Source organism: Pongo abelii, chromosome 15, assembly GCF_028885655.2.
Source record: "Pongo abelii isolate AG06213 chromosome 15, NHGRI_mPonAbe1-v2.0_pri, whole genome shotgun sequence".
NCBI lineage: Eukaryota > Metazoa > Chordata > Mammalia > Primates > Hominidae > Pongo > Pongo abelii.
The window spans coordinates 22436098-22453437 of record NC_072000.2 but is presented as its reverse complement, the minus strand read 5'-3'; the positions used below and the strand labels follow the sequence as shown (position 1 = coordinate 22453437).

General features: G+C 37.4%; 1 long non-coding RNA gene and 1 pseudogene across 2 annotated transcripts in view; one reads left to right on the top strand and one right to left on the bottom strand.

Moving 5' to 3' along the window:
- The window catches only part of LOC134760012 (uncharacterized), a 78980-nt gene that overhangs the window by 20540 nt on the left and 41100 nt on the right, over positions 1–17340 (top strand). The window contains exons 2-4 of one of the 2 annotated variants that reach the window (XR_010136926.1): positions 672–729; positions 10930–11019; positions 11546–11624. This is a non-coding gene — a long non-coding RNA (uncharacterized LOC134760012). Of the gene's footprint in view, positions 1–671; positions 1095–10929; positions 11020–11545; positions 11625–17340 lie in introns of those variants that run through there. The other variant, XR_010136927.1, reaches the window with a different exon arrangement.
- Positions 16782–17063, bottom strand: PONPYGV1R-PS1944 (vomeronasal 1 receptor ponPygV1R-ps1944 pseudogene; annotated as a pseudogene).

The window sequence follows — 17340 nt, the reverse complement described above, 5'->3', positions numbered from 1 at the left end:
TTGCAACTATGGTGACTGGAAATGATAAAGTAGTTCCCAGAATTTCAGTGTTAATTACGGTATAGTACATCATTGGGACCCTTGTTTTAGAAAAGAAAAACTTTTCAAGATTTGTATTACATTGCCATCTACTTCAAATGCAGTTGAATTGTATAAGAAACACATTGTTTTTACAATTTTGATTTTGAGTATTTTCCTACTAAACTATATCAAAGATATTTAATGTTTTCAAAACACGTTTTTGTAAACGTGTTTTGAAAGAATAAATGATCTATTATATTCTAATAAATGCTTTAAAATTGTTTTAGATCTAGGATATTGTAGCTGTTATTGTGATACTCTGTCAGTTTTCCTCTTCGGGGCCTCCAAGAAAACCATTTCCCAGTTTATGAGGAAAACCATTTACAGCTTCATCACTCAATTAGGAATTGCCCTCAACCACAGGAAACTGCATAGTCAAGAGTATGCCCATTGTGTGGATGCATCCTGAGGTCCATTGTTGTCCTATGGTGGGAATATCAAAGTTGAACTCTTATAACTCAATTTGGAACAATGTGAAGGCTCATTTTAAGTCCAGAGCTGTTTATAGAAGCAGCAGAATCCTCCATTGTCACCTTATTGTTTGGCAGCTTCCCCTTCTGTCTAATCCTGCATTTCTCTCTTCTTTACAGGTGTGTATCTCAAGAGCACTCCACAACAAAGATTCTGCCTGCAATCCTCCACTTCAAGGTCTGTTCCTGGAAACCTGTGTAACACAGTTATGCATAGAGTGGTCTTAGGAAGCTGACTTTAACATGAAAATTTAGAGTTGGATCTTTTGCCGACATATTGAATATTCATAAGAGCATATGATACATTTGTCTACCATAAACATGTCATTTCAAAAAACCCTTAAAGTTGCTTGTAGGACATCATTTTAAAACTAGTGTGTAGGAATATTTCATATCAGTTATTCAGTCTTCTTAATATCTGAATCCAAATTAATCTTCCATTTTGCTTTTATTTATAAATAATATGATTTATTGTCAGATTCAATAATTTATATTTTCATTTATTCTAAAGTAGGAAATGCCAGCATAAAAATAAATTATTTGAAACAAATCACATTGTTGTCCCATTTTCCCATTACTCACGTGTAGAAGATATTGTTTTTAACAAAAACAGTAAGAGAAACAGAAACTACCCTTTATTAACTGATGCTTACTGGAAGCTTTAGAAGGATTTTATTTAACTTTCAGTCAAGTTTTTCATGGACATTTTTGTTATTAACAAATAATTTTAATTTATCAAATCCTTACAGCAAATTAAAGGTGCCATTATTAACAGATTTTTTTTTAAAACCTGATTCACAGAAAAGGTTAATGATATGGTTTGGATCTTTGACCCCATCAAATCTCATGTCGAATTGTAATCCCCAGTACTGGAAGTGGGGCCTGGTGGGAGGTGATTAAATTCTGGAAGTGGAATTCTCATAAATGGAATAGCACCATTCCCTTGGTGCTGTCTTGTGATTGAGTTTTCATGACGTTTGGTTGTTTACAAAAGTTTGTGGCACCTTTCTCATCTCTCTCTCCTGCTCTTTCTGCAGCCAGGTGAAGGGCTGTTCCCCCTTTGCCTTCTGCCATGATTGTAAATTACCTGAGGCCTCCCCAAAAGCTGAGCAGATATCAGCATCATGCTTCCTTAACAGCCAATGGAATGGCTGGAATTACGACTCGCAATGGAATTACGAGTCAATTAAGTCTATTTTCCTTATAAATTACCAGTCTTCAGTTTTTCTTCATAGCAGTGAGGAAATGACCTAATTCAGCTAGTAAATGACAAATGTCATAAAAATAGCAAATAGCACAAGAAGATATCCAGCCAAGACTAGGGGACTCCAGAACCTAAGGATTTCTGAAAGCGTGGGTTTTTAAGAGTGTGAAGAAACTAAGCCTGGGACACATTTAGGAACTCAATTACATAAGAAATAAAAATCATATATAGACTATTTAAATTTAGAAGAGGAGGAGGAGAGGAGAAAGATGAGGAAGAGGAGGAGGAGGAAGAAGACATTCTGGCTTAGCACATTTACTCCAGTCTATAGGGAAAGCTCAGTTATACCCGTTCCCCACTAACCCTAAGAGGAGCTCTAATGTTCATAAGGGGCTTTCTCAAGGACTCAAATAAATCCTCAGGGATACAAAATAGGGTGGGATACCAAGCAATAGAGGTGTGTGTGTCTTTGTGTGTGCGCGTGTGTGTGTGTTAGACAAATAGATGAAAATTTTTTTCTTTCGAGACATAATCATTTTGTTCGGAGTCTCTCTCTTTTTCTCTCAATTTTCTCTTTCTCTCCCTCTCTCTTTCTTTTTCTTTCTCACTTTCTCTTTGCAATACTAGTGAAGTAAGGCAAAATGAAATGGGATCTTTCTCTAGCTTGATAGATCATTTGTTATTATTTGTTTCTTCATTACAAACTGTCCTGTTAAACTTTCATGGCTTAAAACAAAATAATTTATCTTGTTCCTGAAACTGAACTTTGGGCAGGGCCCAGTGTGAAAATCTCATCTCTGTCTATGTCAATCAGGTCAGCTGAGGAAATTCAACTGGGGCTACAGGTATAATTTTCAAGACAGCTCGCAGATGTGGTTGATGGATGCTGTCAGTTGGTAACTCAGCCATAACGGTCATTCAGGAGCCTCACTTCCTCTCCAAATGAGAATCTGTAGAGAACATCTTATGTTCTCCATGGCATAGTGGCAGTATCCTAAAAGCAAGTCTTCCAAGGGACAGGAAATTTCCTTCCAAGGGACAGGAAATACTCTCTCTCTCTCTTTATTACACTTCAAGTTCTGGGGTACATGTGCAGAATGTGCAGGTCTGTTACATAGGTATACATGTGCCATAGTGGTTTGCTGCACCCATCAACCTATCACCTACATTAGGTATTTCTCCTAATGCTGTCTCTCCCCCAGCCCCCAATCCCACGAAAGGCCCTGGTGTGTGATGTTCCCCTCCCTGTGTCCATGTGTTCTTTGTTCAACTCCCACTTATGAGTGAGAACATGCAGTGTTTGGTTTTCTGTTCTTGTGTTAGTTTGCTGAGAATGATGTTTCCAGCTTCATCCATGTCCCTGCAAAGGACATGAAATCATCCTTTTTTTTCAGCTGCAGAGTATGCCATAGTGTATATGTGTCACATTTTCTTTATCCAGTCTATCATTGATGGATATTTTGGTTGGTTCCAAGTCTTTGCTATTGTGAATAGTGCCTCAGTAAACATATGTGTGCATGTGTGTTTACAGTAGAATAATTTATCATCCTTTGGGTATACAGCCAATAATGGGATTGCTGGGTCAAATGGTGTTTCTAGTTCTGGATCTTTGAGGAATCGCCAAACTGTCTTCCACAATGGTTGAACTAATTTACACTCCCACCAACAGTGTAAAAGCATTCATATTTCTCCACATCCTCTCTAGCATCTGTTATTTCCTTACATTTTAATGATCGCAATTCTAACTGGGGTGAGATGGTATCTCATTGTGGTTTTGATTTGCATTTCTCTAATGACCAGTGATGATGAGCTTTTTTTCATATGTTTGCTGGTTCCATAAATGTATTCTTTTGAGAAGTGTCTGTTCATATCCTTTGTCCACTTTTTGATGGGATTATTTGTATTTTTCTTGTAAATTTGTTTAAGTTCTTTGTAGATTCTGGATATTAGCCCTTTGTCAGATGGATAGATTGCAAAAATTTTCTCACATTCTGTGCATTGCCTGTTCGCTCTGGTGATGGTTTCTTTTGCTGCACAGAAGCTCTTTAGTTTAATTAGATCCCATTTGTCAATTCTGGCTTTTGTTGCCATTGCTTTTGGTGTTTTGACATAAAGTCTTTGCCCATGCCTATGTCCTAAATGGTATTGCCCAGGTTTTCTTCTTGGATTTTTATGGTTTTAGGTCTTACATCTAAGTCTTTAATCCATGTTGAGATGATTTGTGTATAAGGTGTAAGGAAGGGGCCCAGTTTTAGTTTTCTGCATATGGCTAGCCAGTTTTCCCAACACCATTTAAATAGAGAATCTTTTCCTCATTGCTCGTTTTTGTCAGGTTCATCAACAATCAGATGGTTGTAGATGTGTAGTGTAATTTCTGAGGCCTCTGTTCTGTTCCATTGGTCTATATATCTGTTTTGGAACCAGTACCATGCTGTTTTGGTTACTGCAGCATTGCCGTATAGTTTGAAGTCAGGTAGTGTGATGCCTCCAGCTTTGTTCTTTTTGCTTAGGATTGTCTTGGCTGTGCAGGCTCTTTTTTGGTTCCATATGAAGTTTAAAATAGTTTTTTCCAATTCTGTGAAGAAAGTCAGTAGTAGCTTGATGGGGATAGCATTAAATCTATAAATTACTTTGGGCAGTATGGCTGTTTTCATGATATTGATTCATCCTATCCATGAGCATGGAATGTTTTTCCATTTATTTGTGTCCTCTCTTATTTCTTTGAGCAGTGGTTTGCAGTTCTCCTTGAAGAGGTCCTTCACATCCCTTGTAAGTTGTATTCTTAGGTATTTTATTCTCCTTGTAGCAATTGTGAATGGAAGTTCACTCATAATTTGGCTCTCTGCTTGTCTGTTACTGATGTATAGGAATGCTTGTGATTTTTTCACGTTGATTTTGTATCCTGAGACTTTGCAGAAGTTCCTTATCAGCTTAAGGAAATTTGGGGCTGAGACGATGGGGTTTTTAAAATATGCAGTCATGTCATCTGCAAGCAGAAACAACTTGACTTCCTTTTTTCCTAATTTTGAATACCGTTTATTTCTTTCTTTTGCCTGACTGCCCTGACCAGGACTTCCCATACTGTGTTGAATAGGAGTGGTGAGAGAGGACATCCCTGTCTTGTGCCGATTTTCGAAGGGCATGCTTCCAGTTTTTTCCCACTCAGTATGATGTTGGCTGTGGGTTTGTCATAAATAGCTGTTACTATTTTGAGATATGCTTCACCAATACCTAGTTTATTGAGTTTTTAGCATGAAAGCCTGTTGAATTCTGTTGAAGGTCTTTTCTGCATCTATTGAGATAATCATGTGGTTTTTGTCATTGGTTCTGTTTATGTGATGGATTACATTTATTGATTTGTGTTTGTTGAACCAGCCTTGCATCCCAGGTATGAAGCCAAGTTGATCTTGTGGGTAAGCTTTTTAATGTGCTGCTGGATTTGGTTTGCCAGTATTTAATTGAGGATTTTCACACAGATGTTCATCAGGGATATTGGCCTCAAATTTTCCTTTTTTGTTGTGTCTCTTCCAGGTTTTGGTATCAGGATGAGGCTGGCCTCATCAAATGAGTTAGGGAGGATTCCCTCTTTTTCTATTGCTGGGAATAGTTTCAGAAGAAATGGTGCTGGCTCTTCTTTGTAACTGGTAGAATTCGGCTGTGAATCCGTCTGGTCCTGAACTTTTTTTGGGTGGTAGGCTATTAATTATTGCCTCAATTTCAAAACTAGTTATTGGTGTATTCAGGGATTCTACTTCTTTCTGGTTTAGTCTTCAGAGGGTGTATATGTCTAGGAATTTATCCATTTCTTCTAGATTTTCTAGTTTATTTGTGGAGAGGTGTTCATAGTATTCTCTGATGGTAGTTTGTATTTCTGTGGGATCAGTGGTGATTTCTATATCACTTTTATTGTGTCTATTTGATTCTTCTCTCTTTTCTTCTTTATTAGTGTGGCTAGCGGTCTATTTTGTTGATCTTTTTAAAAAACCAGCTCCTGATTTTTTGAAGGGTTTTTTCGTGTCTCTATCTCCTTCAGTTCTGCTCTGATCTTAGTTATTTCTGGTCTTCTGCTTGATTTTGAATTTATTTGCTGTTGCTTCTCTAGTTCTTTTAATTTAGATATTAGGCTGTCCATTTTAGATCTTTCCTGCTTTCTCTTGTAGGCATTTAGTGCTATAAATTTCCCTCTACACACTGCTTTAAATGTGTCCCAGAGATTCTGGTACATTGTGTCTTCGTTCTTATTGGTTTCAAAGAACAGCTTTTTTTCTGCCTTCTTTTCATTATTTGCCCAGTAGTCATTCTGGAGCAGGTTGTTCAGTTTCCATGTAGTTGTGTGGTTTTGAGTAAGTTTCTTAATCCTGAGTTTTATTTTGATTGCACTGTGGTCTGAGAGACTGTTTGTCATGGTTTCTGTTCTTTTGCATTTGCTGAGGAGTGTTTTACTTCCAATTATGTGGTCAATTTTAGAATAAGTGAGCTGAGGTGCTGAAAAGAATCTGTATTCTGTCAATTTGGGGTGGAGAGTTCTGTACATGTCTATTAAGTCTGCTTGGTCCAGAGCTGAGTTCAAGTCCTGCATATCCTTGTTAATTTTCTGTCTCTTTGATATGTCTAATATTGACAATGGGGTGTTAAAGTCTCCCACTATTATTGTGGGAGAGTCTAAGTCCCTTTGTAGGTCTCTAAGAACTTGCTTTATGAATTGGGGTGCTCCTGTATTGGGTGCATATATATTTAGGATAGTTAACTCTTCCTGCTGCATTGATCCCTTTACCATTATGTAATGCCCTTCTCTGTCTCTTGATCCTTGTTGGTTTAAAGACTGTTTTATGAGATTAGGATTGCAACTCCTGCTTTTTTTTTTTTTTTTTTTTGCTATCCATTTGTTTGCTAAATATTCCTCCATTCTTTTATTTTGAGCCTACGTGTGTCTTTGCTTGTGAGATGGGTCTCCTGAATTCAGCACACTGATGGGTCTTGAATCTTTACCCAATTTGCCAGTCTGTGTCTTTTAATCGGGGCATTTAGCCCATTTACATTTAAGGTTAATATTGTTACATGTAAATTTGATCCTGTCTTTATAATGCTAGTTGATTGTTTTGCCCGTTAGTAGATGCAGTTTCTTCATATTGTCGATGTTCTTTACAACTTGGTATGTTTTTGGTGTGTTTTGCAGTGGTTGGTACCGACTGTTCCTTTCCATGTTTAGTGCTTCTTCAGGAGCTCTTGTAAGGCAGGCTTGGTGGTGACAAAATCTCTCAGCATTTGCTTGTCTGTAAAGGATTTTGTTTCTACTTTGCTTATGAAGCTTAATTTGGCTGGATATGAAATTCTGGGTTGAAAATTATTTTAGAATGTTGAATATTGGCCTCCACACTCATCTGGCTTGCAGGGTTTCTGCCAAGAGATCTGCTGTTAATTCTGATGGGCTTCACTTTGTGGGTAACCCGACCTTTCTCTTTGGCTGCCCTGAATATTTTTTCTTTTATTTCAACCTTGGTGAATTTGATGATTATGTGTCTTGGGGTTGCTCTTCTCAAGGAATATCTTCATGATGTTCTCTGTATTTCCTGAATTTGAATGTTGGCCTGTCTTGCTAAGTTGGGGAAGTTCTCCTGGATAATATCCTGCAGAGTGTTTTCCAACTTGCCTCCATTCTCCTCATCACTTTCAGGTACACCAATCAGACGTAAATTTGGTCTTTTTGCATAGTCCCGTATTTCTTGGAGGCTTTGTTCGTTTCTTTTTATTCTTTTTTCTTTAAACTTCTCTTCTCACTTCATTTCATTCATTTGACCTTCCATCACTGATACCCTTTCTTTCAGTTGATCAAATCGGCTACTGAGGCTTGTGCATTCATCACGTAGTTCTCGTGCCTTGGTTTTCAGCTCCATCAGGTCCTTTAAGGACTTCTCTGTATTGGTTATTCTAGTTAGCCATTCATTTAATCTTTTTTCAAGGTTTTTAACTTCTTTGCCCTGGGTTCGAATTTCCTCCTTTAGCTCAGAGTAGTTTGATCGTCTGAAGCCTTCTTCTCTCAACTCATCAAAGTCATTCTCTCTCCAGCTTTGTTCCATTGCTGGTGAGGAGCTGCATTCCTTTGGAGGAGGAGAGGCATTCTGATTTTTAGAATTTTCCGTTTTTCTGCTCTATTTTTTCCCCATCTTTGTTGTTTTATCTACCTTTGGTCTTTGATGATGGTGACGTACAGATGAGGTTTTGGTGTGGATGTCCTTTTCTGTTTGTTAGTTTTCCTTCTAACAGTCAGGATCCTCAGCTGCAGGTCTGTTGGAGTTTGCCGGAGGTCCACTGCAGACCCTTGTTTGCCTGGGTATCAGCAGCGGAGGCTGCAGAACAGCAGATATTGGTGAACAGCAAATGTTGCTGCCTGATTATTCCTCTGGAAGTTTTGTCTCAGAGGAGTACCCAGCCCTGTGAGGTGTCAGTCTGCCCCTACTGGGGGGTGCCTCCCAGTTAGGCTACTTGGGGGTCAGGGACCCACTTGAGGAGGCAGTCTCTCCGTTCTCAGATCTCAAGCTGCATGCTCGGAGAACCACTACTCTCTTCAAAGCTCAGTTGGAAATGCAGAAATCATTCGTCTTCTTCATTGCTCAGACTGGGAGCTGTAGGCTGGAGCTGTTCCTATTCAGCCATCTTGGTTCCACCACCCTATAAAATCATTAATAAACCAAAGACTTTAGTAAAATGGAAATTTTATTTTAACTTGCAACCTGAGAAATAACTGTCAACAAAATTAGAGAAATTACCACATTAAAGTTTTAAAATCTTGACCCTAACAATGAAAACTCAGGTGTACCTAAGAACCATCAGCCCACGGGTCAAGGGGAACGAAACTAAATAAAAAGCAAAATAAAACCAAGAAAACCAAATTCAGGATTATTCGGTATTCTGTAATGCTATTTTATCTTCAGAGTCACAGGAAATGGTTATTATTATTATTATTGTTGTTTTGATATGGAATCTCTGTCACCCAGGCTGGAGTGCAGTGGCGCGATCTTGGCTCACTGCACCCTCTGCCTCTCGGGTTCAAGTGATTCTCCTGCCTCAACTTCCAGAGTAGTTGAGATTACAGACATGCTCCACCATGCCTGGCTAACTTTTGTATTTTTATTAGAGACAGGGTTTCACCATGTTGGCCAGGCTGGTCTCAAACTCCTGACCTCAAGCAATCCACCTGCCTCGGCCTCCCAAAGTGCTGGAATTACAGGCATAGGCCATTGCACTCAGCTGAAAATAATTTTATGCACATTCCAAGTCAAAATACATTCTATTTTTGAATATTTGATGACTTTAGGATATTATATTAACTCTTAATTGAATTAATACAAGTTTAGATGTAAAGGTTATGTTTATGTTGACTAAAAATTATTAATGTTTCACATATATGAAAGTAATAATGTCATAGTTTTTATACTTGTAGAATACTTTGAAATATATATTAGCTAATATTTTATGTTCATTTTGGGTTTTCACATTATTGTTAGAGAGATCCACAGAAAACTAATACTTTGTGAATATCCAAATCATAAGCATTATACTGGATGGGTTCATAAATGTTTTATTTAAAAAGAACATTAATTGAAGTTTTACACTATTTTATGATTCATCAAACACAGCAACTGAATACTGGCATATAGCAACATTACAGAGGTTAGTCTAAGATAAAACTCATAAAAGGGTAAAAGGAAGGAAAGGAAAAAGGATACCAGGCTGTATAAAGATTTTAAATACAGGCAGGGTCCAGTGGCTCATGCCTCTAATTTCAACACCTTGGGAGGCCGAGGTGGGCAGATCACGAGTTCAGGAGAACAAGACTCATCCTGGCTAACATGGTGAAACCCTGTCTCTACTAAAAGTAAAAAATTAGCTGGGCGTGGTAGTGCGCACCTGTAGTTCCAGCTACTCAGGAGACTGAGGCAGGAGAATCGCTTGAACCTGAGAGGCAGAGCTTGCAGTGAGCCGAGATTGTGCCACTGCACGCTAGCCTGGGTGACAGAGTGAGACTCCGTCTCAAAAAAAAAAAAAAAAAACACAAGAAGATTTTAAAAGCAAACATAATATGTCTGAACCTTTGCCTGCAGTTTCATATTTTGTGAAAAGCATTTTGTAAGTAGAGGACTCCTAAGTGCTGTAAGGCACCTAGTACACTACAATGGCACAGACGTGGCAGATACTCATTGAAATGATTTTAACTTCTGATATATGTTATCTTTGTTGTTCATTTATTAATCTAGTGAAAATCAGCCAACAGATGGAGTGACATTGACCTGTAAAACTTCCAAGATCCCATCCAAGCTTACTGTCCTCTGAAGTTCTCCATAATTGATTGTCTGTTCCCACCAACATTTAGCATAAGCTAGAAGCTTACATTGTTAATCATCCTTCTCTGTTTATGTGCTGACTTGCAGATAAATGGGCCTATGTAGCCTTTATCTTCACAGACCTAATAAAATCTACATAATTTAATAACTTTGTCATAAACCCAATGTTTCATAAAATTATGTCTTATCAACTATGTTCTGGTAAAAGAATTGCTCATTTTTGCTTAAGCTTTTCTGACTCTCCATTGCCTGCTGAATACAGTAAGTTCTTAACTCAGTGTGAAGATTTAATATGTTCTTGAAAACTGTGACCTGTAATTAAACCAATTTTACCATAGCCTAATTGATAGAAATAGTTAAGTTTCTATGGCGTATTTCTGGTCACAAAAACATCACCAAACTTAGAAAGGCCCAAAACACTTACAGTATTAAACACTGAAATAAATGTGAGCACTACATACATTTAAGAAAAATTAGGTTGGACGCAGTGGCTTGTGACTGTAATCCCAACAATTTGGGAGGCCGAGGTAGGAGGATCACTTGAGGTCAGTAAATCGAGAGCAGCCTGGCCAACATGGCAAAACCCTGTCTCTACTAAAAACACCAAAAATTAGCCGGGTGTGAGGCTGAGGCAGGAGAATCGCCTGAACGTGGGGGGAAGTGGAGGTTGCAGTGAGTTGAGATCGAGCCACTGCACTCCAGCCTGGGTGACAGAGCAAGACATCATTTCAAAAAATGAATAAATAAATAAATGAAAAATTAATAAAAATATTATGAGGGCCACCCTGATGAAATAACTGGGAAAGTTATTTTTCTTACTGTGTTTCCTTAGTTTCTTTATTTGTAGGCACAGCTGCATAAAGAAACCAGATGGCCCAACAGCACCAGAGCTTATCCACCCCTGACCAGATATCAGAAGGAGGTAAGATCCCCAACCAGCACAAACTTGAACAGGTGACCCCTAGTTGCTTTTAGATCATTTTTTTTTTTTTTTAAGACAGAGTCTTACTCTGTCACCCAGGCTTGAGTGCAGGGGCACCATCTCGGCTCACTGCAACCTCCGGCTCCCAGGTTCAAGTGAGTCTCCTCCTCAGCCTCCCAAGTAGCTTGGATTACAGGTGTGTACCACCTTGCCCAGCTAATCTTTTTTTTTTTTTGGTATTTTTTTTAGTAGAGACCAGGTTTCACCATGTTGGCCAGGCTGGTCTCGAACTCCTCACCTTAGGTAATCCACCCTCCTTGGCCTCCTGTAGATGTATGTTTATGCACTGAACCTATGCACGTAGAGTCCCACCCTGCACAGTTCTTAAAAACCCCTGATAAAATTGTGTATTAATTCTAGTGATATTTTAGCGAATCTTTTTTATTTTACAGAAAATTATTTCATTTGCAATAATGACAGTTCTACTTTTATTTTATAATCTGGACAATTTTTTTTTCTGTTGTAGAATTTCCCTGGCTAATACCTCCAGTACAATGCTGAATAGAGTGGTTAAAGTGGAAATTCTTGTCTTCTCAAACTTTCAGGTAAAGAAGCACAAGTCTGTCGCCATTAAGTATGATGGATGTTAGCTGTAGGTTTTTTATAGATACCTCTTAGTGGGTCTCAAAATCTTTTTCTATTAGTAGTTTGCTGGGGGTTTTGTCAGGAATGATGCTTGATATTTGTAACTTTCTCTGTACCTATTTAAAGGATCACTTTTTGTTCTTTACTAATATTGGGTATTATCTTGATTGAATTTTAGATACTAAGTCACAACGACATTTACAAAACAATCACATTTGTTCTTGGTGTATATTCATATTTTATGTGCCTCGATTTAGCATGCTAAAGTTTTCTGAGGCTGTATGTGTCTACATGAATATGGCATATTTGCCCACAGACCTTCTGTTTATACTTGTGTCTGGCCTTAGTATTACAGTAATACTGGCCTCTAGAATGAATCGGAAAATGTTCCCTCTTCTTCATTTTTTGGAAGTATTTTCTGCTGAAGAATTAGTATTAATTATTTATTGAATATTGGTAGAATGTTTTATATAGGTTATTTTGCCCTGGATTTTCTTTGTGAAAGTATTTTAAATGAATGCTTTTGCTTTACTTGAGTAACAATTCATAATATATAAATATTTATTTTATACTTTTCAGTTTACTTTTGTAAGTTGTACATCCAAGATATTAATTTCTAATTTATAACATTCCATGTGTAATAGATTTTCTAGGCTGTTAACATGAAAATATCAGAAATAATAGAGAGTAAGACTTCAGCCCAATCAGTGAATGACCCAAAGTCTGTCTATTGTAGGATGGATCATTTAAATATGATGCTATCCTTAATGTTTACATTTTTGTGTGAGGAAAATAAGGTACTGAATCTAAAGGAAATTATTAAAACTACCATTTAACTTTGAATTTTCTCAAGAGGGCAAACCAAGTAGACCTTCCAATTTTTGTTGCTACTTAACATAAGACAGAAACATAGTTTTTAATTAGAACAAACAATATGCCATTTGAAGAATGGTATGAAGATGATTATTTGATGAATAATTTTACTAGTACTTGCTTAGTGCAGACAATATGTTAGGCAAGATTCTAAGCCAGTACACACACACACACACACACACACACACACACACAGACACACACACACACACACACACTACACACACACACACACACACACACACTACACACACACACACACACACACACCCCTTATATATAATTGTTTAAAATAAGGAACCCACAGATTCATGAGTGGTGAAAAATTGACATATTCTCAATCTTAGTAACTTTAAAACTATCATAAAAATTTACTGTTTTGATTTACAATAACTAAATATATATAAAACTATTAATTTCATTAGAAAATTTGACTTGGCTTGGAGATAAATGTGTTGCACAATTGAAAAGTAACCATAGACACATTATTATCAAATACCAAACAAAAGCATTTAAAAAAAGATTAGGACTAAAAGATGCTATAGAATTTGTCACAGCAAAAATACAACAGAGCACACTTTTAGGCACTGTGATATGTTAATAAAAACGATCAAATAATGTGTAAACACAGGCCAGTGTGCTCATCATTACATGAAAAAATTTTAGAACTAGTAAACAAAGTCAGTAGGTTTGCAGGATACTATATCAATGTACAAAAAATCCATTGCATTTTTATACTCCAACAACAAATATCTGGGAAAAATCAAGAAGACAGTTACATATACTATAATATCTAAAATAATAAAGTATTAGGTTGGTAATGGCAAAAACCACAATTACATTTGCACCAATCTAATACTTAGAAATAAATATAATAAAGAAGGTAAAAGATTTGTACAACAAAAACTGTAAAATATTAGTGGAGGCAATTATAGAAAAGACAAATTTAAAAGTACTTAGTGTTCATGGATTAGAAAAATTAGTATTAAAACATTCATACTGGCCAGGCACGGTGGCTCACGCCTGTAATCCCAGGACTTTGGGAGGCCGAGGTGGGTGGATCATGAGGTCAGGAGATCGAGACCATCGTGGCCAAAATGATGAAACCTTGTCTCTGCTAAAAGTACAAGAATTAGCTGGGTGTGGTGGCACATGCCTGTAATACCAGCTACTCGGGAGGCTGAGGCATGAGAATCACTTGAGCCCAGGTGGTGGAGGTTGCAGTGAGCTGAGATTGCGCCACTGCACTCCAGCCTGGTGACAGAGTGAGACTCCATCTCAAAAAAACAAAACCAGAAAAAAAACCATTCATACTACTGAAATTGGTGTATATATTTAAAGCAATTTCTATCAGAATTTCAATAGCATTTTCAACAAAAATTTAAAAAAATTCCACAGTTTGTATGGAATTACAAAAGACCTCAAATAAAGCAATTTTGAGAAAGAGGGACAAAGCTAGAAGCAGTATGCTGCCTAATTTCAAGCTGTATAGCAAAGCTGTGGTCATCAAAACTGCAAAATATTGGCAAAAACACAAACACATAAGCCAATGGAACAGAATAGAGAGCTCAGATATATATAAAATATATCCATCTGTATACAGTCAACAAATTTTCAACAAAGGCATATAAACACACAATGGTGAAAGAATAAACTCTTCAATAAATGGTGATGGGAAAATGGGATATCCCTATGCAAAAACAAATTGCATCCAAGCTTTACGACATACATAAAATTAATTTAAAATATATTAAAGACTTAAACATTGGACTTGAAACCATAAATCTTCTAGAAGACAACACTGAGCAAAATTCTTTGGCATTGATCCTAGCAGTAGTTTTTTTGTGTGTTTGACACCAAAAGCACAGGAAAAAAAAGTGGGACTACATCAAACTAAAAAGTTTCTACTGCATAGCAAAAGACCATCAGTGACATTAAAACGCTATCTAAAGAATTGGAGAAAAATACCTGTATGCCAAATATCAGATAAAGAGTTAATGTTCAAAATGTGCAAGAAACTCATAAAACTTAAGCCCCCAAAATAAAAATAACAACGAAAAGTAACGCATTCTTTTAAAAAGTGGCCAAAAAACTAGTTTTTTTAAAGAAGCCATTAGTAATTTTGAGAAAAATGCAAATCAAAACCACAATGAGTTAGCATTCAAACACATACTAAGGTGATATTTATCAAAAATTCAAAAGAAAGCAAGTGTTATCAAGAATATACAGAAAAGGGACCCACGTACACTATCACTGCGAATGTAAATTGGTAAAGCCATGAAAGACGGCATGGAGGTTCATCAAATAATTAAAAACAAAACTATCATATGCTTCAACAATCTCACGTCTAAGTAAATATCCAAAGAATATGAATTCACTATCTTGAAGAGATATTTTCATTCCTATGTTTATTGAAGCATTCTTAACTATAGATAAGGGGCCGGGTGCAGTGGCTCACACCTGTAATCCCAGCACTTTGGGAGGCCAAGGTGTGTGGATCACGAGGTCAGGAGTTTGAGACCAGCCTGGCCAATATGGTGAAACCCTGTCTCTACTAAAAATACAAAAATTAGCTGGGTGATAGTGGGCACCTGTAGCCCCAGCTACTCGGGAGGCTGAGGCAGGAGAATTGCTTGAACCTGGGAGGCGGAGGTTGCAGTCAGCCTTGATCGTGCTACTGCACTCCAGCCTGAGCAACAGAGTGAAACTCCGTAGGCTGGGTAACATAGCAAGACCATGTCCCTACAAATTAGCTAGGCATGGTGGTGTATTGCTGTGGTCCTTGCTACTTTGGAGGCAGGCTGAGGTGGGAGAATAATTTATACCCAAAATTTAGAGGTTACATTGAGCTATAATCATGCCACTGCACACCAGCCCGCTGTTATATCTAACAACAACAATAAAAAGGAAATTTTACATATATGTATTGTGTGTGTGTGTGAGTGAGACACAATTCAGGCCTTGAAAAAATCTCGACATTTGCAGCCACACGGATCATCTTGAGGGCGTTATGCTAAGTGAAATAAGCCAGACACGGAAAGATGAACACTGCATTATCTCAATTACATGTGGAATCTAAAAAAGGGCTTGAATTATAGTTACAGAGAGTAGAATGGTAGTGACCAAGGGCTGTGGCTTGGGGGAATGAGATATTGGTCAAATGGTACAAACGTGTTTTATAAGATGAATAAGTACTGGAGACCTAATGTACGGCATGGAGGCTACAGTTAATGTACAGGTAAATTTTATTAATAAAGAAGATCTCAAATATTCTTATCATACCAACAGTAACTATGGGAAGTGAGGAATATGTTATTTAGCTTGATCGTAGTAATTTTATTGTATATATTTACATATATATAAACATCACATTGTATACCTTAAATATATACAATTTTTACTTGTCAATTATAGCACATGTGGGAAAATATTGTGTAACCATATAGTATCTAATTACATGTAAATTTCATTTAAAACCCTTTAAAATAAATTCTAAGCTAAATGTAAAATCCAAATTGACATATTTCCAGTCAGGGAGTTTCTAACGAACAAGCATAGTATAAAAGCTAAAATTGGATATTTAGCTAAAGTACCTTTCATAAATAAGAGTAAATTAAAATATTTTCAAAAGTAAAAACATTGAGAAATTTGATTACCAATAGAAGATTGTTAAGAGTATACTTCAAGGCAGGGTGTGGTGGCTCACGTCTGTAATCCCAGCACTTTGGGAGGCTGAGGCGGGTGGATCATGAGGTCAGGAGTTCGAGACCAGCCTGACAAACATGGTGAAATCTCGTCTCTACTAAAAATACAAAAATTAGCTGGGCGTGGTGGTGCGTGCCTGTAATCCCAGCTGCTCAGGAAGCTGAGGCATGAGAATGGCTTGAACCCTGGAGGTGGAGGTTGCAGTGAGCTGAGATTACACCACTGCCCTCCAGCCTCAGCTACAGAGCGAAACTGTCTCAAAAAAAGAGAAGAGTATATTTTGAGAGAAACATTTCCTGCTACCAAGATAAAATGAAAATAAAAATGTAAGAAACTTGATACGGAAATGTCAACCATGGTAGACATTGGAATTAAAGAAATTACATAGTCCTTGGATGCATCAGTTTTGAAAGCATGTAAATAAAAAAGTGTGATTCCGTGCATTTTATTAAATAAGATAAAAAGAACACCAGGGCTACTTGAACAATTTAACTATAGGAGAAGACTGTTTTTTAGAAATGTTTTCCATCGCCAACTTGTTAAAGCATTATAGCACTTTGCATAGTTTGGAGAATGTCAACTATATTTTTATCAGAGCTGATTTGTTCCAATGGAACAACAGTGGCATAGATATTGCCCACAAGGTTCCGCACCCTCAGGAAGACTGGGTTACGCGTCCACAGCAGGGTTGAAGAAGATGAGATGATGAGGTCCACCCAGCACATGACCAGAAAGTAGCTCACTAATAGCGGGATGGTCTGAGCGGCCCTTTTTTCTGGGAAGGCTCGTGGAGAGATGCTGATGCTGTGAAGGTGCTGAGATTGCCTCTCATGCCTGGACAAAATGATCACCATGTGTGCAATTGAATGCAGTGTAATTCCTATAATGAAGACATCCCTGGATAATGTCAGAGTAAAAAATACTCTTCTCATGAAGGACTTTATGGGAGAAGGTGAACAGTATTTGCTGCCCTTAAGTAGGCTGGTCTAGGTCACATTAGAAGAAGCCACAGTGAAGAATATTATGTTATGACTGAAAGACAGATTGATGGACCAAAAAATAAAGATGACACTGATAATGTTATCTGTGAATTTCTGT